Here is a 24922-nt window from a genome sequence, read left to right as displayed (position 1 = left end):
ACAAGCGTCTGACAGCTAAGGTTTGGGAGTTCAAGAAGAATGTAGTATATATATTCTGCCTCATCTCCATTATGGGAGCCAATTGTGTTGCAAGAGCGCATTTTACCAAATCATGATCTTCCAGGCCTGTGGCAATAGATCTGCACAGGTCTGTGCAGATTTGAGCTAGACAATTTGTTATGTTTAATGAAGATGAAAAGGTTGTGCTGTGTTTAATGCCTTTACAATTATGATGTTCGGCCATTCCGAGTGACAACTTAAATTATTTATGCTTTGACTAACTATGGCTATGATCATTTTGTGGCATTTGTATTTATTTATTTAAAGCGACACTGCATTTACAAGACGTACAATATACACTTTCACATTTGACATGTACAATGACAATTATGTACAATAACCTCCTGAACATGTTGCTGGAGTTTGCGATCAACAGATCATTTCCACGGCTTTGTTTCTATCTTTGTGCTCCTGCCCCCAAACTTGAACCTGTGTTGCCTTTGTACGCGGCTCAGACAACCTTTGAGTGCAGCCTGTAAACGCCTGTGGGCCTGTGAATGTGCAGCAAGAGGAAAAGGGAAAGTTAAGCTGTCCTATTGAATTGATTGAACATTCATGAAACTAAAGCGCGGCCCTCCCCCTCCCGGCTCACATGTGGAAATGACTTCCAGACATCTGCAGCGTCCCGTATGGAGCACAGCCGTGAGGATCCCTACCTTAGTCAGGTGCTGAGCTGTTGCCCTCCAGGCACAATTCACTTGTTAAATCTCTTATGAGTCAAGTACCTGTTTTCATTTCACCGCTTACAACCTTACTTATGCATGCATTTCACTAAATTCAAATAATTGTGCAATTATATTACAAACTATCTTATTTTGTAATCTGCATCTGCTCATAGCTGCATAAAAAGAATTAAACAAGCAAATGTGTTAAAGTGAAGACTAATAGGGCTGAGCCTTTGTTTAAAAATGCAAGACTTTCCCTGTTCTTATTTGAATTTAATTACAAAGACCCAAGGTAATTTTATAGCTCACGAAATATAAAAAGAAGTTGTAGGAAAAAAAATCCTTCTCATATATGTATAGTTCTATTGAATGTAATTTCAGAAGGTAATCAGAAAGTGTGTGATATGATCAATAGTGTGATGGGACTGGAATGAGAAGGCTGAGCCAGTCCTCTGTCCTCATTATGTGGTTATATGAAACCCTATTTGTGCCATAGCAGTGTGTGCATGTATGCTGTTAAATCAGGGTATGCAGCATGTCATCAGGAGCAGTCGATGAGCAGCGCCGCACAGCATGCAGTCCACCAACAAACTGAATCAGGCCTCCATTACCACAGACATGTTCCACCAAGGTTACATACACACACACACACACAGCCTCAGACTGAGACCTAATCATTATTTGGCAGTAGTAGAGAAACCATGTCAGGCCAAAGCCCCCAACATCCGGCTTCTAGTCACATTCTAATCATCTGCAATTAGTTTTGTTTTAATAACACTCACAATTAAAGGTCCCCCTCTTTGCATAATTCATGACACAGCAGCGCTGATGTCAGAAATCAAATGCAACAAATTAGAAATAACAAGTTTGAGACAGTGTGATTCAATTAAGATCCGGGGAAACATTGGGCCATGCATAATTGAGGGGCCAGCAAGGCAAGCCTCATGTCAGGCCTGTCAGCCCCACTGCAGCTATTGGATTTGGCCTGTCACACACACTCAAGTCAGCCCTGTAAAAATTACAGGTTACATTGATTTCTTGTTTTTATTTGTGAGTGCTTGTGAGTATGCGTGTCCTAATGTGGGCGGTGCTGTTGGTGGCTGTGTCTGCTCTGCATGCATAAAACATCGGTGATTTATGCCCATACATGTACAGCACCAGGGACACACAGTTTATTACACAGCATTATAGGGACACATTTGACTTTATTACTTAATGCAACTTATAGTATGTCAAAATAAAAGAATAAAAACATGTGTATTTGTAGGAAAACTGCCGAATCCAGATTGCCTCAATGTGAATCTAAGAACTTGCACTTCAACTTCCGCAACACCTAAGAGAAATAAACATGCACAAGACAGAATCATCTCACGTTTTAGATTTTGCGTGACCTTGTAATAGAGTGATTTAGTATTTCACCGGCGATGACAAAAGCCAGACTCACTGAGGTGAGCAAAAATACTATATAAAACGCACCCGCAAAGTAAATATTTTTCTTTTTTATTTACGCACAGCTAGTAAATTGCAATTATGAAGTGTTACTTTCTTGAAACAGATCGGTTTAAACACTTCAACCCTCGCCACTTTTGAACACATGGCTTATCAGGCCTTCAGCAAAATAAACAGTAAACCGCAGCAGATGCAGTGCGATATTATTTTGACCACATTTGTCCTCTCTGAACAAGTTTGGGAGAGGGCCGGTGGCGTGAAAAATGCTCCAAGTTATGAAACACTTACTGCATTTTAATTACCACACACTTTCATGGTTTGTGAAGCCGGAAGGGAATGAAATAACTTCTTTATGAGTTTGAAAACACCCCCTAATGCTTATTTCATTTAACAATGGTAACCACTTCTCATAAAGTAAAATGCTCAGACTTAATAAGATTTCCCCAGCAAACACACATTAACAATAGACTGCAGCTTAAGAAGTGGCTAATGTCAAGACAAGGCTTATTCCAGTACATCATAGAACACTTTATGTGTATGGCTACAATTTCATATGCAATTATTGGAAATGCTATTCATGTAAGAGTGCATGTTAAGTGATCAAATTTGACATCTGAAATTCGGACCTCTCAGGCACTTCCTGAAGGGATTTGTTTTCAGATGGGGATCTTGGTGAATGGTGTGTGATACAGGAAGGAAACACGTGTTAGTAAACTATTGCACGCTGCCTTCACGGTCGCCAATTTGTGACGGAATAATCGCTAATGACTGAGGACCGATAGTTCCCCCAAAGCTTCATCTAAGTCTCGCTAATTGTAGCCAGACAGAGTGACCTTCCTGTGGCCTGTGTCCGGGCGCTAACCTCTGCACGGTTTCATATTTAGGCCCACACGTTTTTTTGTTTTTTTATCTCATAACTGTTTCATCTGTTTAGCTTGCGCACTACAGCACTTTCCCACCTTGTTCGGTCATAACATGGGACATTTTTGAGCCTGATTGTTGTTTAGATTTGTTCAAGTGAATATTTCCAAACAGCATGGCCAGGAAATCAAATCCAGAACTTTCTTGTTGTGAGTGCTGGCCACATTTTAGTTCAACAAAAAGCCCCCAATGGTCCTGAATGTCACTTTTAACTCATGGATGTTTCTTTGTTTGTTTCATACATTATGTTATTTGTAGTTAGGATTCTGAACTGTATTCAAAATTCAAACAACAATGTCCAACATCAGTTGTTCCCAACCTTTTTTGTCTCGGGTACCCCTTGAATCCTTCATTTCTACTCAATGTACCCTCAACTCTATAAGTGCAACCAATTATAATTATACATTCATTAGGTGTTTAGTTGTGTATTGTGTTAAAAAAAAAAGAGCAAAAACTAAAAACTAAATACTACACTGACAAAAAAGACAAAGGGAGAGAGGGATATTGTACATCCAATTACACAAAGTGATTCCATTAGTGTGTACTGGGGCTCCGACCCGGTGCATGGAAAGCTGCAAGCGTGGTTTTCTGTCCAGAGACACCAGGGGGAGTTGAAAAAACCCCAGTCATCCCGTTAACACTTGTATTACCCCCAGAGGAACTACAGAAAGGATTTATTAAGGTAAACAAGTTACTTAGTACTGCTTTAAAAATACACTTTCTTTTAAAACAATATTGAAATACTGTTCTTTTTATTTTATTTTTTAGATCTGAACTATTTCCAAGTACCCCTGATAGAGTAAATGTTCGCATATACCCTGGGGTTCCCTACCACTGATTGGGAAATACTGTCCTCAATGACAACAGAGTGGGGTTTAACTACTATTTCACTCAATTTTTTATCAAATGGCAAAACATATCCGAGTTGTCAACCACACAAACTCTGCTCGTTTGTCTCGTCAATGTGCAATGAATCAAATCCCTTCATAAACAAGCAGATTTGTCCTTCATTACGTTTCTCAAAACAATGCCATGCTCACTTAGTGCCGGAGCCGCCTGTGCACAGTTCATTTGAAACAAAAGAGAGCAACCCGGAGAAAAAAAGGGGGGAAAACTTTACTTCAAGAGGCAATCTTACATTAATGCAGTTGGTTTGGGTTCAACTAAAGGGGTTAGTTGGCCTGAGGACTTGTAGCAGAGCGGGAAATTAGAGCATTTCGCCATCTCCAGACACTGCTGAGAAATGAGCCTGGTGGCTTTTGTGTTATCTAATCTGGTTTGCATTCCCTTTCAGCAACATGAAAGTAAAATATAATAGGCCACTGATTGTGTTTGTTTGCTGAAATTCTCATTTAGCCTGCTCTGGCTATTTACAATGCCGGCTTAAAGAAATGTATCCTCTTTTGTGTGGTGATGAAACTTCTTAAGGCAAGGCAGTCCAGGTGAATGAGGTCAATTTTTCACAGCTGGGATCAGTGCGTGTGACAATCCTCCTGTAGACACATTAATACTAAAATGTGCAGTTTATGCAAATTCATGCATTAACAATATTACAATGCATCTATTATATGTTTCATACAGGGAATTGTTCGATTAGTGTCAATACAAAGAAAATGGTGATATGACGGACCATATGTGTTCACTTTTTTACTACTTAACTAGTGTCTATTAAGACCGGACTAAGCCCCAAGCCACCCTTGCGATTTCAGGGGCTAACTGAACTAGAAAATATGAAAAAACAAACATCTTTGACTTGAATGTCTATCTAGAGTAATAGCTTCAATTATCAGGGGATACATTTATCCAAATACTGAAAATAAAATATTTTAACAATAGATTGAATGTTTCAAAGTAGAGCGTGCTGCGTCTGAAACTTAAGTACAGATGAAATCACACGCTGCTCTCCTCTCACTGTAAACAGCTCATGTGCGTTTCGAGTGAGTGACGAGTGGAAGAGAAAAGGCCCAGTGACAAAAGCGCTGGGAAATGGAGGCGGAGTGGGTTTGACATGACGAGTGCCAATGCCCTCCATTGATCAGATGCTCTGACACCCTTCACGCGCCTCCTCTGAGCTGGGGTTCGAACAGGCAGGCTGCTGAAGGTCATGGCGCGCTGTCACTGCACCGTCCAAACGCATTAGCAACAACAGCGTGAGGACAGCTCCACGCCTGCCTCACGTGATGGACATATGACAATCAAAGTCTGCTCTTTTGTTTCACTTCCACATACAGTGCATCGTGCTGGCCTCTTTTCTACTGTACTTCATACTGCACAATCACAATGGAGTGTCTATCTGGAGTTTTGGGAGCTATCAAATGCCAGCATAACTTTATGGATTAAAAATCTCCTGCAAGGTCGACATTCGTATTAATCAAGCATAAGACCGTGACCCTTTGTTAATTAGTAACATGAAGCGATGCACCGCGATATGTCACCAATTTATATTGAGCACTGTTAGATCGCCAACATACAGTGCAGCAAGCTGGTTCAAGCACTTGAGTGTGAATTTTATATGCACTATATTACCTACTCCGTTAACCTCTTAAACCCCACACATTTTCTACAGTTTGGCACTTATCAAATGTAAAAGCTTCTTTAAAAAAAAAGAGTGTAAATAGCGACAAAAACAAGACTTAAATTATGGAAACACGACAAAAAAAAAGAAAGAAAAACGTGACAAAAATGTGGGGAAAAAAGCGACAAAAATGTGACAATAAAGTGACAAAAATGAGACAAAACAGAGGAAAAAAATGCCAAAAATGTGAGGAAAATACGTCAAAAAAGTGACAAAAATTAGTCGAAAGTGACAAAAAAAAGTGACAAAAATGTGTAAACCATTTTTTTGTCGAAACAGTGACAAAAAATGTCCAAAAAGCAACAAAAAAGTGATGGTCTTAGCATTCAAATGAGGCCTATAGACTGTAAGCTACACTGGCCTATAGGCTGCAAGCTTTGAGATTCGGTTAAAGCTGAACTGGAGAAAATGCGCTCGGTTAGGATAGAGGTTAAGGCCATATACTATATGAACCATTATTTCTGTTTAGTCTTGATTATGAAAATCAATCAGTAGCATGTTCCAGCTGTATTGGAAAACAATCACCTTCTTCCTTTATTCTCTTCTTACATAAATCTGAATTGGATTTGAACCATTCTAGCCAACAATTTAGCATCTTGAGTATCCAAACTTTGGCTTAACGTAATAATGATTAATGATGCTGTTTGTTTTCCACATTTTCACTTTCTGGCCCTTTGCACCCGCTTCCTGATTTATAGCTCCCCTCTAGATCTGGGGAAGGTGTTTTGGTGGGAGCCAATAGACTCTTTGTGTTGGTGATGAGGAGAGAGGATGGAGAGGTGATTTGAGTAGACAGCCGGTCTGCTTCTCTTCACCGTGAAACCCTCACTAGACAGGCCATTAACAGAGGTGACGGGGAGAAAGCCGCGGCAAGGGCTTTGATTCTTGATTTACGCTTGTGCTGAAAAAAACCCAAACAAATTAGAGGAACAAAATAATACACAAGGAGAAATAAATCAGATTAATGATGGGGCTTTGAACGACAGTCGGGAGTTGAAAAGCACGCGGCGGCGAGGTTAGCTGGAGGAGACAATGATGAGATGATTCTGTATTAGGTGCTGTCTTCAGAAGGAAGCTGAGAACAATCAGGCAGTAAGTAACAAGCGCCACTGCTTTGTTCTCGCTCCGCACACTAACTACATGTTGTTATTCAAGTCAACAGCCACTAGAAGCTCGTTAGTAGGCCAGCACCGCTTTACTCCTCATTAGCTGACAAATGACTAAAATTCAGTGAGGAGAAAAGTGGCCGATGTACTGCATGTGGCGTTTGGTTCTAACAGTACAATAAGAGAGCGTCCCATTGATCAGAGATGCAATGTATGGATCATAAAGAGCATTCATATATCTGAGGATTATGATGGGAGTTCGGCCTAATGCTGACCCAGTACTTTGCAAATGTATTGACAGTGTGCCATTATTAGCAATCATAGCAAGAATCCTATCAATGATCTGTCATTTATTGCTTATAGGGACTACAGTCTACTGGGTACACAACACTGAATCTGAATTGATAATCCTATATATTGATGTACAGTGGAGTAATGGTCAATCAAAGGCCAGACCTTAAAGCAAACTGTCCTTGGTTTAATACCCGGGCCGGACAGGACTTTTCTGTGTGGAGATTGTATTTTATTCCTGTGTCTGCACAGGTTTCCTTCAGGCGCTTGGGTTTCCCCTAGAACTATAAACAAAAACAATAGGATCCCCTTTGATGATTCTGAATTTCAGCGATGGTTAAAGATAAAGGTCAAATATTTTCTTCAGTCTTAACCTCCCGCTTAAAGTGATAGTCTGTAAGTTTGCAAAGTGAGGACAAGTAATTTCTCCCTTTTTTTTCCTCCAGAAAACCCTTCTTAGTTTGCAAAATGAGGAGGAGCAGGTTCTCGACCGGAGCGCAACAGTCTAATACCTTAAAGGAATAGGCCACCGTTTTTACATACTGTGATATGCTCTTACCTCACTTTAGACGTGTTAATATATCCCCGTCTGGTCTTTGTCCGTGCGCTCTGCCAGGCAAACGGAGCACATACGCAGCCTCTCCCACATGTCACATAGCTCCAAAAAAGCTCACGATAGAAGCTACCAAGCTCTTCCACGTGTTCCCTATTTAAATAAAGTTACGTGAAGTGTTTTCATGCGAAGTATATTTACACAGAAATGTAGCATGTCGATTTTATAAGCAAATAAAAAGGGGGACTATATTGTGAGGCGTAATGATACAAGGAGCAAAACGTCCGCGCAGTAACTCCTAAAGACTTCCCCCGCTCACTTCCGTCAATAACCTTTAGGAGTTACTGCGCGGACGTTTTACTCCTCGTATCATTACGCCTCACAATATAGTACCCCTTTTTAACTGCTTATAAAATCGACATGCTACATTTCTGTGTAAATATACTTCGCATGAAAACACTTCACGTAACTTTATTTAAATAGGGAACACGTGGAAGAGCTTGGTAGCTTCTATCGTGAGCTTTTTTGGAGCTATGTGACATGTGGGAGAGGCTGCGTATGTGCTCCGTTTGCGTGACAGAGCGCACGGACAAAGACCAGACGGGGATATATTAACACGTCTAAAGTGAGGTAAGAGCATCTCACAGTATGTAAAAACGGTGGCCTATTCCTTTAAGACAAAAAAGGAGGTCCCAGGCGCAACCGACTTATAAGTAAAAATCCTTTATTATCGAGGGACACCAACGCGTTTCGACCGATTAGGTCTTCATCAGGGCAGACAGTGTGAAAACTAATCAAGCACAGGTGCTATTAATAGACACAAGTCACGTGAGAGGTCATGTGTTGCCTGAGATGGACAAATAAAAATAAAGATTAAAAAACACAGCTAGTCTGGAGATACATTACTAGCTTGTGATGTGGAATGCATTAGAGTACATCATGGAGAACACACCACCTATTGAATACATGGTAGTTTACATTGCATAGACACATCCAACTACAACCAGAGATCTCAAAACATAGAAGGCCATGTCAAATATGGAATGATAATGATATGATAGCGCTATATATCCTTATCCTTATCCATATCCTTGACATTGTACATACATTTATATTGAAGCACATCTCACAGGTATCATTTCGCACCATATTGAAGCAAATATCAGGTATTATTTTGCACCAAACCTTACATAAAACAAGGTATTGGGCAGCGGACAAAAAATAAAACAAACTCAAAAGATCCCCAGGGGAAAATAAAGGATTTTTACTTATAAGTCGGTTGTGCCTCGGACCTCCTTTTTTGTCTTGTTTGAAGAGCACCTGACTGGCAAAGATACCTAACCCACAGCAGCACTCACTCGCCCTCTCACTCAGTGTAATACCTTTTTTGAAAGCTAAGGCCTGATCGCAACTTCTTTGTTGTGCATTTTTGTCACATTTTTAAAGTTGTTTTTTTTTGGTCTTGGTTTCGCCACATTTTTGTCACTCTTTAGTTGCTACTTTGTCACTTTTTTTCATCGCTTTTTTGTCACATTTGTGTCACATTTGTGTTGCATTTTCATCCTCGTTTTCGTTGCTGTTTTGATCGTTCGATTGTTCAGGTGGGAGTTAAAAGGTGAAATTGGTGATGATGAGTTGGTTTTATAAGTTTTATAAGTTAGCATGATCACTAACTAGATTGTCAGATTACAAATTAATAAAATGCTATTTGGGAACATAGATTTGTTTCCCTCCTCATTGTTGTTATATTACATTACTTATACATAATATAAAGTTCTTACATAAACACCTAAAAAGGAAAATCTGAACAGGTGGCTGATGAGAAATGCATTTGAATACTGATCATTTACGTCATAATTTGATTAATATATGATAATCTGGCTTAATGGACTAACTGAAAAGTAAATGATCAAGCTGAGGAGCTCACATTGTGGTCCCGGAGTGATTTTCCGCTGACAGGGCCAATAGAAATTCCTGTGGTGCAATCATGATCCGAACATGGTCTGTATTTCTCATTCAGACTCGAGAGATTTAGAGCTCTTACACAAAACATGCAAAAGTTATTACATTTTTACTACAAGGCACATGCTGCAGATCCTCAGTGATTACATAATTCTGTGTGATTAAGAAAAATCCAGGATGAAACCTTTCCTATGATCGCATCTGATATTAAGGCAAGAAGGTAGATTATCGTCGTCTCCACTGGTGGTTTTCTGTATGAGTGTGTTGACTTATGGTTATTTGAAAGATGTCTGAAGTCTGGGTTCTTTGTCAGTCCACACTTGGACAACTGTGTTAACAGGATGGACCACGACGCCACAGCACAACAACTCAATATATCCAACCACTAATTAGGTTCTAAAATGGGCCACATAAATCACTGTTTGAGACGAGCCTTTGGTGTCTTGTTTCAATAGTAATCATACTGCAGAAGTAAGTACACAGCAGCAGCTATGGACAGAACTACAATGAACCATGATGAGACTGATCAAATTCATCTTTAATAATGAAGAAAGCACAGCATCATTATTATTGGACTATAGTGAAATGATCAGATTCAACTTCAAGTGCAGTTTTTGAGAGGGTAATATTTTCACCCTTGTTAAAGGAAAATGAAAAACACCTTCAGTGTAGCTTAACCTCTTAACCCCCACCTGAACCAAGCGCTTTTTCTCCAGTTTGGCTTTACCCAAATCTGAAAGCTTCTTGGTAAAAAGCATCAAAATAGGGATAAAAATGAAGATTAAAACACAATAAAAAAGAGAGACAGAAAGGTGCCGGAAAAGCAACAATAATACAACAAACAAGCAACAAAAGCACAACCAAAAAGTGATGAAAAAGCCACAAAAGGCAACAAAAACCGACAAAAAATGAGAAGAAAAAGGGATGAAAAAGAGACAAAGACTCTTCAATAATTACATAATAGATGATCAGTTTATCTAGGTCTTAGCTTTCAAATGCAAATTACACTGGCCTATGTGTAAGCTCCAGTCAAGAAACTTTTTAGATTTGGATAAAGTCAAACTGGAGAAAATGCGCTTGGTTAAATTATTTAAAGTGCTTTAAAGGGACTATACGGAGTTTAAAAATGTTAAAATGAAGTATTTTCCAGCCATGTCCTTATGTGTAGAATGAGCCCAGACCTGTTCACCACAACTGCCTCTAAAATCCGTCACTCAAAAAGGTGTTAATTCGGTCCGAAGTGCCATGCACGCGCTTAATATAGAAGCTGCAGTTACACGCATGACCTGAGGTGGCAATAGTGAGCATAAAACGACAAACTTGCATATAGCCCCTTTAAATAATACAGTGTTGTTACAACAACTTGTTATTTCAAACCAACTATTTATGAAAGAATCATCTGCCTGATGTGGATCACCTTTGTGCACTTTCCCTTGTCGGATCTGTCAAACTAGATAAGCGTGGGATACTCCACGTCCAGAGTGTTGACCACTGAACTTTTTTGCTTTCACTTAGCAGAGAGTCACAGGACAAGCATTTATGGTATTTGTTTAATCCATGAGGTGAAAACTGCACACTATTTAGATGAAAGGCAATTAGTCAATTAGAGCTAATGAAGCCAATCCTTTTCTTTTGCCCCAAAGATTGCTCTGACTAATTATCAAATTAAAGAATGCTTCTTTTCTCTGAGTGACCCCGGCCTGCTGTACAGGAGGGAGAGGGGTATGTGGGGAAAAGGCAAACATTGGTGTGCTCTGTGGAGGCCTGAGCAGGAGCACAGGCAGGCAGCGTTTAGAAAGTGATGGGTGTATTAATCACTGCTTAAGTTGGGACAGCTTAATGGTCCGCAGGGCAGCCGCGCTCACACACACTCACATGGTACCACTGCTCGGCTCTGTCCGCCATATATCACCCCGCACTGTACCAGAGGGGCCACTGGACAGACAGGAAATGTGGTCGCACCAACGGGAAGTGGACGCGCTCAGACGATTCACAGACCCACTGAAACGTCCTGCTCCGGAGAGGTCAAAGGCCAGACTAAGATCCACCTGATGCCATAGAAAAACATTTTATTCACCTTAATTTTCTTACTTAAATTATGAAAATCATGACTAAATCAGAACAAATGTCTGCATCGTTCCCAGACATGAACAGTAATATTTTTTTTTGTGGAGATACATTGTGTCACATCTTTCATTCATTCAACTTACTATCAATACAAACTAATGCCCCTCCCCTGACAGACGGTTGTCACACAGCTATCAGATTTCTACCGTAACTAACAGGCCACCACTTTACCTTCAATTGCCTCCTTACTCCGTCTCCCATCAAAACATGAAGCCATATTTTTCCTGCCTCCCATTTTACACTTTGAAATGTCGCAGGGGTCAAAGGTGAAAGGTTGAAGAGAAATCTTTTTCACACTCCCACGCTCCTGGTAGGGCTTCACACGGCAATACCCTTACAGGTGCAGGGGTGTTTCTGAAAAGACTTCACAGCCACCCGTCTCCATAGAGAGGGGGAAAATACGCGGGCTAATTGTTTCCTGCTTAGTGCCAATGAGCGGTCCAAAACAGTCCTTGTTATTGCTGTATTTTCGCAGTCCATCCAGGCTGACAGAGGGGTTGGAGCGAGTTCACAGTCCCCCCTTTATGACAGTAACTCCTCCTGTCACCTGCTTTCATAGGGCCGCGCAGAGGGGGCACTGGGAGAGGCTGCAGCTGACACCCAAGACGTGGAAAGACCTAATGCTGGCTGATAGGAGCCTGTCAGTGAAGTCACACATTAAGTAGCTTTGTCATAGATCAGTCATAGATCAGTTTTATGCAAAGGCAGCCTTCCCTCTTTTTTTCTTCTCCAAGATGACCTTCCAAAGTTCATGGAAGGCCTAGCGCAAACTAACGGGGTCGAGTGTAATTTTTCAACTTTGGATGCAGAGATTGCTGAGCAGAAGCACAGCGGGGATGCATGTTTGCATGCAAAGCGTCAAACTCTTAGATGGACTCCACAGAAAGTTCAACTTCAGGATAAAGAATGTGATTTTGGTATTCATTTAAAGTTAAGAAATCCAAAGCTACTTTGCATAGTACTCTGGTGAATAAAATGTATTCACATTCAGATTGCATGGTGAATTTTTAAGGTACATAGCAAAGTAATTTGTTTTCCTGAGCACTGCATTGGTGGGTGGCCTTGAGAGAAAACAAGGATAGGAAAAAGATTGATGTTTTTGCAGACTTATTTTTAACAAGTGACACCAAGTTCAAGCAAGAAACTAGAGACAAAGTGGTGCTTCAACAACTTCTGAGCTGTTCACAAAATGATATGAGCAATACAGTAAATAAACCATGGACATAACATCACCAACAATTACATCTATCGAACTGACATTTTGTGATCCGGTATGAATTTAGGGACATTGAATATGACTGATCATGCTTGATGTATTAAGATATAGCAAGAACCCAATGCTAATATGTCAGTAACTAAAGCTAGTATTCACTTATGGCGAGGCATATTTATTGCACATTTTTACAGATTCATTAGGTGCAGATGTTAGGATTACCCTGGCCTCAGTTTGAAGAGGTCTCTTCATGTCATAATTCTCAAAAATCACTCCACTTAAACTTGAAATGCAAGGGCTGAGTGCTATAACTCTGCAAACTAGTCGTATACTATCCCCTGTCATGGCTAACTCAGACTTATTTGCTCATTTGTCTGAATTGTTGGAATAATTTGTGCGAATGTGCTTTTATACATCCCCTGTGCTCAATAAATCACAAATAACTCTTTGAGGCCCACCAGCACAAGTTGTTTCCTTTTGTTGATGCCTCTTCCGTCGGTCCGTTGATTCATAGTCAGGCAAATCTCACTTGCAGAATTTGTCATGCAGTCATACTCCGCAGTAAATTATTCTTTAGCTCATTACTCAAAGCCACTGGGCTGTTTTGGTTTGTAACAGGATGCCATGAACACAGAGGCCCAGTTTCTTATGCCCATGGCTCATCTAGCAGAATACAGAAAATGACAGTCTATGCAAGTATAAATATTCTATTTGGACATGTCAGTGTGAACAATGCATGGTTAATATGTGGAAGTGAATTATACAAGGCATTTGAAATGTGTAAATGCAGGGGAAAAGTAGAATATATTAAGATATTTGAGGATGTGAGTATTATGCGATGTTGGTTGGACAGATTTAAGCCCTTTTACTTTTTGAGAATTCATTGCAACCTGTACATTATTCAGTCTATATTATCTATATTACTGCATTCACACTCAGTGTTTGGGGTAACGTATTACAGAAGTCACTTTCTGCAGTAACTAAGGAATATAACATATTACATACACAGAATAACAGAATATATTAGTCATTACAATTCAAGTAACTAAAGTTACATGTGCATTTAAATGCATGAATGATAAAAAGCCAAACTCCCCCCAAATAACGGACACTGGTGTATAAGTTGTGCAGTTAACGTTGTCAACACAAAACACGAGTTTGAGTTACTCTTTGCCAAGAGTAACTCAAAGTAACTCAAAGTAGTGTAACTCAGCTACATTTTTGAACCAGTAATATGTAATACAAAAATATTACATTTTTATAGCTGTAACTACTAATACAGGAAATATTACAGTTAAGCCTTTTTAGCTTAGCTTTTAACTGACTAATCTATTTATTTAATCCTAATATATAAAATATATATATGGGAGGTTGTGCCAGGCGTATTGTTTTAAATGCTGTAATCTGTAAAGCACTTTGTGATACCTTTCGGTATGAAAAGCACTTTATAAATAAAGTTTGATTGATTGATTGATAAAGTAACTTGCCCAACACTGTTCACACTAAAGGAAGATACTAGTATTTTTTTAATTTATTTGACAGGGACATTGCAATTCAACATGGTACAAAACAAGCTTGTAGCTGATGGTGTGCAAAAAGAGTTTATAGCACCTCCAGACCCTGGTTGGGTCTTTCTACACCACATTCAAATTTTAACCAGTCAACAGATAATGTGATAAAGTACTAAACTCATAATTCAGAGGTTCACTTACAAATGGGTTCAGTATGAATTTGTTAAGAGCATTATTTGACTATTGATTACGAGAAAATAAATGAAGGTAAAGGAAAGTGGTCGATAACTTCTTAATAACTGTATAGCAACCAGTTAGAACTAGTAAGTGCCCATAATATTTGTCACTACAAATATCTGAATGCACTGCCTTTAAATGGATAGAGTCTAGCGACGAGAGTGGGAAAACAATTGTTCCTGACTGATTTTCCCCTAACCCCATAATGAAGCCCATGTGTACGGCTGGCCTTTCAACAAGCTGCAAATCTGCTGCAGCGGCCCACTCCCCACTTGATTAAAGCCACGGCTACTCACCTGCTCCTCATTAGCCCCGGACCAAACGCCGAGCCCGCCAGATAAGTTAACACCTGTATGATCCCACTCCGCATGCCTTCTACATGTATGTAATGTTTGTGTGTGTTAGGATGACAGCTTTATAAATGATGGGGAAAGGTTTAGTGGTGGCGATGCTGCTCCCACTACTGCTGCTGCTGCTGTGGCTGTGAGCGAGATGAAAAGACATGAGAAAGATCCATGTTTTGGGAGACAGACGAGGGACTGGGGCTGAAAACACTCATTAGCCATAATCACGGTCCCTAAAGGAGAGCAGATGGTGGCAAAAAAGTGACAGAAAATAGGCCATATTTTACTGTATTTATCAACGTATAAATGAAAACACAGTGCAAGTTTTGACATGGCTTATATATTTCCACATTCACAGTTTTGAAGAATATTTCCTTCCGTTTATATGGATGGACCCTCAGTGAGCTTGTTCTGAAGCTGGTGTTTATGTGGAAGCATAAATAAGGACTGTAATGCAATAGTTAGTCCTATTGCGGATTGAGTAGAAAAGGTAGAAGGAATGCCGTGTTTCAGTAGCAGTTTTTTTTTATTTTACTACTTTGGAAATATGTCAGAACTATTGGCAAGGATTTACAGCTCGCAGTCAGGCCCTGGAAAAAGCAAGCTGTTTCTAGTCTCTTCAGAGGTGCATTGGTAAACAAAGCACATTATTTATCTTATGGGGATGTATGTAATTCCAAATGCTGCGAGACACTGTGGTCATTACAGCACATCCCTAAAGGGCAGTGTGTGGGATGCGTCGTTTCTGTCTGCCGTCCGGTGACTCCCCCTGACCTCTGCCGTGCTCTGAATGGAAGCATATTAACACTCCAGGCTCTCCGCAACATTTAACCAATTTGCTCAATTATCTGCAAGGCCAATTTTATACGGGCTTTCTTATTATTCAGAAGGAGGGGAAGTCGAGAGGGTTTTTTTTTTTTTTACTGATGAAGGCACGGAGGACTCGGGCGCCATTTCCATATATTAGCGGTGGCTTTTTTTTTCTTTTTTCTTTCCCAGCGCCCGATAGCGGAAACACCTGTTAGCCTCTGCGCGTCACCCCGGACCACTCTCCGAACACTGTTCTTTCATCCCTCTATTGCTCCACCGCTCCTCTGTGGAACAAGCCTCCAAGCAGGTGTTCTCTGTCAAACATTCCCAGCGTTGCCAGATTGGAAACCCCGAAAAGCCGTGCGTTCAGAAGGCCAAACTGGGCCAAATGCATAAAGTAAAAAAAGACTTAAAAGCTATACCCCCCAGCGGGACTTTGCCTGGACCAGGTGTTTGATACTATCACTTCTTATTTACCACATGTGGATGTGCACTTTTTTTGGCCGTCCTCGACTCAAAACAAATTGCCATAGTGGAGGGTTTGTAAAAGAGATGTCTGTTCTGTCGGCATTGGGGTTGGGCTTAATTTGATCCGGCATGTGTACTCTGGGCCGGCAGAGGGGAACATCTGCATTCAGTGGCATGGCCCCATTTGTTGCAATTTTGGGTCTCATTTCCATTTGCAAGAGAGATAACTGCTTACATATGGAAGCAATAGATAGAAGAGGTCAATGCAATTTACTTCACTGGGGGGGCGGGGGGGGGGGGGCGCGGGCAGAAAAAAACAACAAAAAACCTCAGCATTTTGCAATCTGGGTTGGCATAAGAAGAAACAAACAAGCCTTTTGGGCTTTTGGGGAGCAAGGGATTTCTTTTAGTGACCCCTTGATTTCATTACCAACCAATAGCAGCTTGAACATGCAGGCGCCTAGTGTTACTGATTGGATCTGGAGGCTCTTCTTGCTCACACAGGAAGGCCATGTGAAGTGACAAAGTTATGACACAGAAACAAACTGCTGAGAAATACAAGTTTTTATTGTACCAGTTTAGTTTTTAATCTAAAGTCAGCACAGGAAACCATTATTAGTGGTCTTACGCATTTTCAACATGTGTGTCAAGTGAGAATTGATCCTACAACCTTGTTTATAACCAAAATAATCAGAAAGCAAATGGTGTGTAAGGCGGATCACATTGAACTTGAGTCTAGTTTACATGTTTGTGTAGTTAAAGGTGAGACAAAAAAAAGAAAGAAACGGAAACACTTCACACTGCCCTTGATGCTGCCAAATTAAGCACAATGTAATGTGCTCTGTAACAATGTGTAATAATAACCTGTACCTGTGTTACATACACAATAAAATAATATGTGTTCCAAATGTGCAGTTTGGAGGCGCATAATGTAATAAGGGTCTTATTACGGTACATCATGTAACTCCAAACTACAAATATGCAGATTACATTGTACTAAATTTAGTATAGGTACAATGCATCAAGGTAGTGTAAAATAAAGTGTGATCCAAAAAGGTTCAAATATTAGTTTATATTTGCTCAATGAATCAGCCTAGAAATTTGATATAATCAAAATCCTTCTGACAAAAATCTAGAACACAATTAAAAAAATGTAGAACAAAGACAAAAACATGTGGCGTTTGCTGGTGTTAGTTTAAGTTTAAATGACAGTGAGATAAAAATCAGCCTTTGAAAAATAAAAATGAAGTGTGGGTAATAACAAAATGAAGAGGAATGAAATTTGTAAAGAACAACTGTCCTCTTTGATTGCGTCTTCTTACGTCAAAAAAATCAACAATTTTCCACGATCACACGAGGATTACAAATTCAGCAGACTGACAAATGCAGTTCTTATGCCTGGAGTCATAAGAAAACATATTCACCCCAAGTACCCTTACAAAAAGCACGGAAAACTCTGGGCACAAACTCCAGACATCATTATGCTACGGATGATAATTTCACAACATGTCCCAAAATAATCAAAACAACGCTCCCGTCCAATCTTCATGTACCCGCCACGATCCTAATCTTCCCTTTCATTCGACTCAATACGCTCAATCCACAGCGCTCTGAAAATCCCCTAATAAGGCAAGTTAAACCCCAAGCTTACAAGTGGTCTGAAGTCACCAGAGAGCAATTATGCTTTTGCTCGATAGTTAGCGAAAGGACCGGAGCATTGCCCCTCTCCCGTAAAGCCAAGACATCGGAGACTAATCTAATTGAGTGTCTTTTTTCCAAGTGATTATTTATGATTAGAAAGTGTTAGCGGAATATCTAGAGGAGATATCTCCAAATGGAAAAAAATGTTTGATGCGGATCAGTGTCGTGCCGTTTCTCCCTGATTAATTATGTCCGGACGCGGCTAATGGCTTCTACTTACTTTGGAAAGAAAGAGCAAGACAAAAGCATGATTTTTTTAAGACGTCTTTGAACTTGAATGGTTTTGGAGAATATAATAATTCCTCAGTGTAAATTTTCCAGCTTTATGTTGGCTTCAGACAAAGTGATTTATGTCAAAGAATGAAAACAGTGAAGGGAAAGAGAAAGACACATTTCTTCGCTGCATTAGATTGCCGATTGTCCAAGAGGCTCACATCTGCTTTGGGTGTGCAGTGGGCCGGGATTGGGCCGTTCGACTGCCCCCTGAAGCTCTCATTTCCTGTAGGGGCTGCAGGAATAGGATAAAGGACACAGCCAGGGGCCTCTTGGGGCTTGGATTAGGGCCCATTGGAACACACAAAAAAATCTAGTCTGGACACATGTCCGTCTGAAATACAAGAGACTCAGGGATGCATGTAGTCACAGGGGATGGAGAGGGTCGGTCTCTGCTTTTATCATTGGTACACAAGAGAAAAATACTTTGTCGTTTCTGCTGGAATTATTAATAAATGTAGGAATAAGAAGAGATTCTTACATTGATGTTAGTCTGATCCAATATTGACTCAAAAGTTGCTTAATTAATGAATCTGAATTTACTGCCAGATCATCATGACACAAATGCAAAGCCTCAACAATATACAGATAGGGGCAAAACTAATCCACAGTCCCTTTAATTGTGGTTGAAAATAGAGTATTGATTTTTACAATAAATTGAAATGTAGCTCTCAAAACAAATAAAGACAAACATGTATCGTCTACGTTGTTTGACACATTAAACTGTGTTTATCTGTGTCAGTCCAATGTTTGGGGTCAGATCAATAAAACTGGACTGATGTTCGGGATGATTCATGACTAACGCTGCTCTAATTCTCTTACACACACAAACCTTCATTAATGAGTTGTTATTGGAACAAGGCGAGCCTCTGGTATCTGTTAAACACACACTTCTAATGAGCCCAACACAGTCTCCTTTCTGTCAGCTTTTAGGCACAGACAGCCGTAGGTCCTGCCTAGTATACTCTGACAAGTTATTACCAACTGTTTTCCAGTCCTTTGGCAAAGCATCGGTAATTCTGTTTCCAAAACAATCAAAAGGCTTTATTCTCTTTAAGGTTTGTAAAAGGTGCATTATGCAATTTTTTATGTGAAAAAAAAAAAAATCATATTAGTGCGTATTTGACCTTGTAGTTACCAAGTGGCTGTATGAGTTGTCAGCATGGCACATTTACTTTCAATGCTCCAGGATCAATTGTTTGCAAGCCTTTCACTGCCGATGGACCCTCTCACCAGAAAATCTACAAAACAATTGATCCTGAAGCATTGTAAAGACCACCGTGATCAAAAGTAAAGGCACCACGCTGACCACACATACAACCGCTGGGTCACTGCAAGGTAAAATACACACAAATATAAACTTTTTTTTCCTGCATAAAAAGTTGCATAATGCACCTTTAAGTTCTACCTTATGATCTACAACTGGAAAGATTTATTCGCTGATTAAGCAATATTTGTTACATTTCATTTTGGTTGGGGTGGATGGTGAACTATCTTCTTTTTGCTTGGGACCAGCACAAAAGAGAAATTAAAGTGCAATATCTAACAAGACATTACTCAACATCTCACCCGTTGAGCGTCCCACTCATTGAACTAATATGGACTACTTGTACATTTGCACATTTGCCTTTGTTGTAATGCATTGTCTGCTGATAGTAAAATAATTTAGTCATAGAGAATTTGTGGTTTCCAGATGGATGGTTTTGTCCACAGACCATCTATGTGGAGTCTAAAATTGGAAGAAAACAAATAGATGTTGATTAGAGCTGTGATTTATGGCTTGTTTTCAGGTTAAACTTGTTATGTGCACAATGACAACAGCCTCGTTTATTGCAAAGTACCTGCCTGCTTACAATAAAGAAGTGTTCCATTTTCCTCACTTCAAAGAGAGCGGTCTGTTGCGGGAAGCAAATGCAATTACAGAACAATAATACCGCTCAAAATGTAGAAAAAGGAGGAGAAATGTGGCTTTTGAGGCGGGCGGGGAGGGGCTTAATAGGCACTCAGCTTGGTATCCTGTCTGTATGATTTACATTTAGTGGCCAGTCGATTCCAGAGCTTCGTAGTTCAGTTTCCTGTGCTAAAGGTTCATAGCATTTTTATGAAGTTCTTTACAGAGTTTTGGACAAAAGGAGAAACTAGTTTAATGGCTTGCTAAGTCAAGGCTCAGCACATGAGATTCTTCCAATTCTCCAAATGGGAAACATGTGGGCTTTGATGGCATGACTTCTTTTTATTATTAGTTTGTTTTGAATTAAGGCTGTGATTGCAGGATTTAGGGAGGATTTCACATCAAATTACAGCTTTAACTTGACAAAGCACTGCTGCTATATGTGTTTATTGACACTCAAAGCTGTTTGAATTAAACATATTCTAATGACACACTCCATGCAACGCAGCTCACAATGTTCCTCCGTGCAAATCTACATTGTCTCAGAGTTTGCATTGTTGCAACAACTATGTATTAGGAACATTCAACAGATTTAACAGAACCTTATCAGCTATGCGATAACTCATGAACATAAAACACTCACATTTAGCTGAAAATTTTTAGACTGAAAAGTTAGAAAAGCATTTTGCTTGCTCGGCTTTGCTTTAGTATTTGGAATTTTCTTTCATATAAAATATTAGTGCTATGGTCAGTATTAGCACACTGCTGATTAGCCTCTGGTTCGCCTTTTTATTTTTTTATTTTTTTTACAAAATGTGAGTGGGGTTTTTACTTCCGGGACTAGAGAGGGTTTCAAACTAAGGACAGCTCTGGACATTTTTATGTATTAATTTTTGCCTTCAACCACCACCTTTAACCCCCACCTAAAGCACATTTTCAGCAGTACCCACATCTAAAAAGCTTCTTGAAAAAGAAAGCGTCAAAATAGCACTGGAAACAAGGATGAAAATACAACAAAAAAAGTGGTAAAAAAAAAACAAAAGCGCGACGAAAAACACAATTGAAGCAGTGCTACGTAAGCTGTTTACCTTAATAAATCCGTTTTGTAGTCCCTCTGGGGGTAATACAAGTGTTAATGGGATGATTGGAGGGCTTTCATCTCCCCCTGGTTTCTCTGGAAAGAAATCCATGCTTGCAACTTTCCCTGCTCCGACCCGGAGACCCAATACACACTAAGGGAATCACGAAGAAGAAGCTAACAGGCTAACAGGCAAGGCTAACTGCGGGCTAGCGCCGCTTAAGCAGTATTTACAGCCAAGTTTGAGTGAAAAAAAAGATCTCCATTGAGTAATTGGGTTGTGGCAAAATGCACAAAATCCCTCTCTCCCTTTGTATTTTCTGTCAGTGTAGTATTTACTCTCACGGACGATTAATGAGTAAAATACACGCAACTTGCTACTACACCTGCAGTGGCGCTTATGACCTCTAGGGGCACGAGTTACTTAGTTCTGCTTTAAAAAGTGATTAAAAAAAACAAGAGAGAGCCACAAAGTCGGCATCAAAGAAGCAACAAAAATGTGCCAGAAAAGCAACTATAACATAAGCGACAAAACTTAAATTCATTCACTTTAATTTAATTGCCCATAGGCTTTCGGCTGCTATGTCGGTGCATTGGTCAAATATACTCTTAATACATGTAAGAATTTCTTAATCTACTCAGTTCAACCGCAGACACTTGATAAAAGCGCTGGGTCTTGTTCAATAGCTGATAACTATTCAACGTGGCAGAAGGTGGTCACAAGCAATAAGCCATTTTGCGATTGGCCTCCTCAAGTTGGATTTATTTTAATTCACTAATCCTGTAATGGTGAAGCTCTGGGTCCGTGGGGCTCCTGGCTGACAGAGGCCGAGCCCGACCCCCTGCTTCAAACCCAGAAACCTCACAGAGCCACTAAGTGCTGTTTGACTTGTTAAGCCCCGGCAGGACCCAGGTTGCGGGAGCTTAAAGGGGCCGAGGGGAAGGATGCCCTGTGTGAGACTGTTGGTCACACCAGGAACCCAACAGACCAGACATTCACACAAAAGTCCATTGCTCGCACTAATGGGGAAATTATTTATGAACTATTTGCAGTGCACCTGAAAATATCTCCAGCGAAATTATGTTTGGCAACCTGAACTGCTTTGAAGTGGCAATAAAAATTAGGGCTTCATTAGAGAGCCGGGCCTTTCAAACTGAATTGGCCCAGTCTCGGTGGGTCAGGGGCGTTTAGGCTGCACTCTCCCTCACACACATGGAAGCAATTTGCCTGATTCGTGGCTGTTTTTATGATTTCTCCCCTTTATTTTTTTTTTTTTTCACTCACACCGCACTGTGCTTCTTTTATGTTGCATTTAGGAAATTAACACTAACCGACAAATTACTCTGTAAATAAGAAGAAAAAAAAAAAGGTAGAAGTTTAATATGTTGGAACCATTACTAGCCTTGGGCCCAGTGCGGCAGGGACAAAGAATTCCTTGAGAGCTATTTAGATATGTCAACCAGCAGAGAGATGTTATTTCATCAAGTGTGTACCATTTTTCACTCGGGCTAAACGTGAGGCATTCATCTGTGCCGTGTGTTTTACTTCTTCCAACAGCCGTAAAAGAAAAAAAAAGAAAAAAGAAAAAAAAGAAAAGTCATTTGCGAAACCGCTTTATGCTTTGGTACGCAACGAACTCGCAAGAAAATAAAGGCAGGCGACCAAAACCAAACCGTGTAATCTTCGCGAAACCAGATGCAACAAAGTCTGGCAGATTGTAATCTTCAGAGATGCTGGCTAATTACTTAATCACTTGCATTTGTAAATCGTATTATTGTAAAAGCAATTGTGGCTGTGATTAGATTACTGATATTTATCTCCTAATGGCAGTGATTAGGAGCTGATGCTAATCTGTCATTCTGAAAGGCCAATATTAACGGCATCAATCTAACAAAACAATAAACACTTAATATGAAAGAGTCGTTTTGTGCACTGGGGGAACCAGATGGCCTGCTTTAGCCAGGAATGCGCAGCGCTCCGGCCCGCGCTGCTGCACCGCCAATGATGGGAACTGCAAACTGTTGACTTATTTAATTGAGTTGTTTTGCCCCATTAACCTGTTGTCTGATACACGAGTTCGGACGCTGGGATTTGCTTTACGGGGGGAAAAAATGGAAACTTTTACGTACAAGTATAATTGCGTCAACGGGGTTAATCTATATTCAAAACATTACTTCACGTCTCACTTTAGTTGCAGTGACCAGAGCAAAGTAAACACACTGCTAATGCTTGCCCTGAATTTAACATTATATTTTGTGCCCCGCTTCAACTCACTTTGAAAAATCCCAAACCACGGAAATATGTGTTACTATTCTCCGGTGCTAACGCTGGCGCTTTAGAAGTAGACATAAATTATGCATCAGGAGTGTGTATATTGACTTTAATAAGAGCTATTTCCTACACTGCAGCTTTTGTACCTGCAGAAGAATCACTAGGGTGCTTCCCAATACCAAACATGCACACGCCCGACTTGCACACTCTCGCTGACTTTCAGATGGGGAAATTCAACAAAAAGAGCATAATTAACATTATAATGGAGTCTGCTTCTGTTCAGGGAATTTTTTTGTTGTTTCATTTGCAAACAGTACAGGGTTTGGTGATTGTTTGCAGCTGTCAAGGAGAGTAAATAAGTAAACAGCACAATGGAAGACAGAGGTACTTCGTTTAGTCAGGGCTGACAATGCTTCTTCGTCTTCATGCTGAATACTTGATGACAACAAAGCAAAACATGTCATTTACCAGGAAAAACAAGTTCTACGCCGGTGTTTTTGTACTAAATCATGTGAGCAATTTACTCAGAGTACGGTGTATTACAATACTATTACAAGTAGAGAAGAGGAGCACCATTTCTCTGTACAGGTTTTGTAACTATGTATTCACCATTATACAATAGAACTCGATCATTAGTCGTCAGTGTTCATGTACAATAATAATGTTTCCGTCCGTGATAAAACTAAAATGAAATCTAAAAAACGATCCCCCTCCGCTGACCCCAAACGCACAGTTCACTGCTCTCTGCATGTCATTTGCCCACTTCTCCTTCCTGTTTGCAGCTAGTTGGCCTTTTGTGCTTTGTGTCCATGAATGCTAAAGTGTCTTACCTTGCCCTGGGCGAGGAAAGCAAAAGAGAGAGTACCTGCTGTTTGCCCATTCTGTTTTTGTAGTCTCTCTGGAAGCCTCAAAAAAAAAGAAAAAAAAGAAAAAACGTCCACAGCCTTGCGAACACAAAGCACAAACACCAACAGATAGGCTGCTGCGGTCAGGCCGGTACTGCTTGTCAAAAACAAATAAAAGCTTGTTCTTTTAGCTTGAGCAGTGGACATGTGGTGCTGTTCTGACGGAGCCGTAACAAGGCAATATTTCATTTATGGCTGCAAGATTACAATTTAAGCAGAAACAAACTTTAAATGGTGGCAAAATCGCGTATTAGTCAAGCAATTCAACGTTTTCTGCAGAGAACTCATATACCCGTGTGCTCATGGGGTCTCATTATGTATAAAACTTGGTCTCACCTATCGTGTTCTGATGAGCCGGTCATTCTTGTATTAGTTCAGAAGTTTGTCTTGGCAATGTTTAGGATGGGAAAAAAAGAGCATGGTTAATTAAAAGTCACTAAGAACCAAAAATGTCAATGAATGGCTTTAAAATGGAATACTGTAGCAGGAGAATACAATCACATAACGGCC

Source organism: Gobius niger (assembly GCF_951799975.1).
Source record: "Gobius niger genome assembly, chromosome: 9".
NCBI classification, from domain to species: domain Eukaryota; kingdom Metazoa; phylum Chordata; class Actinopteri; order Gobiiformes; family Gobiidae; genus Gobius; species Gobius niger.
This window is presented reverse-complemented; position numbering follows the sequence as displayed.